Below are 1,939 nucleotides of genomic sequence, written 5' to 3'. Positions count from 1 at the left end.
GGCCGGCAACCAATCTGCCTCACCCGGGAAGAGTGCAAATGATAACACCAACTTGGGCCAGTGAAGCAATGTCCTCCACTAGACTGAAGAACAAAAGGACAGCAACTTGTCTGTTCCCCTCCCTCAATTCCCCAATAAAATCTTTAAAGAAAAAAGAAATAAATTAGAAAACTTTTCTGGACCATTCTAGACCCTGGGTTTGATGAGTATACAAATGGGGAGCTGACCAATTTACAGTTCTTGTCTTCCAGGTAGGCACCATTTCCTTTCATCCTATTGCTGAGGGCAAGTCATGGCTATTTCTCTTCACTCAGTGAAGTGTAGATATTATATGAGTCATAAAGCTAGAAAATCCAGTTAGTTTCCTTCGCTTCATTTCCATCCACCCACCATTTTAATTCAAATTCTATTCTTTATTATGGGACCCAAAAGACACAGTTTATTTGTTTTTATTTTTATTCAGATACAAAAGGTTAAATATATATGCTGTACTGGTGAAGCTGCTTCTGGAAGCTGATAAAGAAAGGCTGGATGCCTGTAATTTCCTGAAAAAGAGAAAATAACAGAAAAGTCAAAATAGTAATTCCTAGAAGCCTTCAATCTATCCCTCATCATGATACTTTTTTCATCTTTTTCCATGTGCTTTTGCCAGTTCCCTTGGCTTCCAACTGTGACCCTTGTAGTTTATTCATCAAAAAGTATTCAGGGTGATCTTTGTGAAATCTAATTAGATTATTTCATTTCTCTGGTGAAAAGCACTTGGTAGACTTTCCTATCTCACTCAGGATAAAAATTTTAAAACATTTACCATGTGATCATCAAAGCCCATGTGATGAGGCTTCTCACCACTTTTCTGATTTTGTCCAACATTTTCCCCACTCTCATTCTCCTCCAGTCTATTTCCTTCTTGGAGTTCTTTACACATGTTAAGCCTATTTCTGCCTCAGGGCATTTGTACTTGCTAGTCCCTGTGCTAGGATACTTTTTCTGCGTAGAATCACAAAGTTCACTGCCCTGCTTTTTACATTCTCTGTTCTGATTTTATCACTTCTAAAAAGGCTTTCCTGAATAATCTACCTCTAACAGTATAACTCCCATCTTTTTGAGTCTCTTTATCCTCCTTTATATTTCTTCTTAGCTCTTATCAGTCTCTGATATATATTTACTTGTTTGTGTATTTAGAGTCTGTCTCCACTCACTAGAGTTTGAGCTTTCTGAAAACAAGAGCTCCGTTTATTTTGTTCACTGATATATTACAAGATTCTAGAATAGAACTTGATACATAGCAAGTGCTTGATAAATATTAGTCAAATAAATAGCTCAATCCCAAATGTGGTTCTATTGGACTAATAAGATAATAAAAGCTTTTCTGATGAAGTATTTATGCAACTGTACAACCAGAGAATCAGAAACCAGGGGTAGGAGATGGTGAGTGTATATTTGAAGCATGGACATAAGCTTTACTCTAAAATATAATTTTACTTATGCTTTTGAGAGGCAGATTAATGATATAATACAGTGTGATATAGAGCTGTTGTGAGTGAATAAAGTACTTGTTGGGTGTAAACTCAAAGGGCCCATTCTGAAATATTTTGACCAAAAAATTGTGTGTTAACATGGATGCTGGAAGGGGTCTCTGAGTGGTAATTAAAGATCTGAGAGCAGACTCTGAGTGTTCTGTGATCTACACTGTGAGAACAGTCAGGGAACCAGTCTTCATCAACACACACATTACAGTCCAGGATGTGTTTTATGCTGTCTGGTAATGGGAACTCAATGTCAGAAATGTGATACCTATATTCCAAGGACCAATGTCCTGTTTCCCCACGGTCAGCTTCTGTGTTTCTGTTCTATTTTAAGATCTGAGCCAATGTTTGGTAACTCAGTGTGTGTGTGTGTGTGTGTGTGTGTGTGTGTGTGTGTGTGTGTGTGTGTGTGT

At 37.6% G+C, this 1,939-nt stretch overlaps 1 protein-coding gene across 1 annotated transcript in view; it reads right to left on the bottom strand.

Moving 5' to 3' along the window:
• Positions 1 to 424: 424 nt before the first annotated feature.
• Positions 425 to 1,939, bottom strand: part of LOC109377700 (caspase-13-like) — an 18,358-nt gene continuing 16,843 nt past the window's right edge. Inside the window, exon 9 of the mRNA XM_019634135.1 lies at positions 425 to 545. The gene's annotated coding sequence lies outside the window, so the exon portion shown is untranslated. The remainder of the gene's footprint in view (positions 546 to 1,939) is intronic.

This window comes from Hipposideros armiger, unplaced genomic scaffold (assembly GCF_001890085.2).
Source record: "Hipposideros armiger isolate ML-2016 unplaced genomic scaffold, ASM189008v1 scaffold_1509, whole genome shotgun sequence".
NCBI classification, from domain to species: Eukaryota; Metazoa; Chordata; class Mammalia; order Chiroptera; family Hipposideridae; genus Hipposideros; species Hipposideros armiger.
The sequence above is the reverse complement of the archived record's forward strand: the minus strand, read 5'-3'. Positions and strand labels throughout refer to the sequence as shown.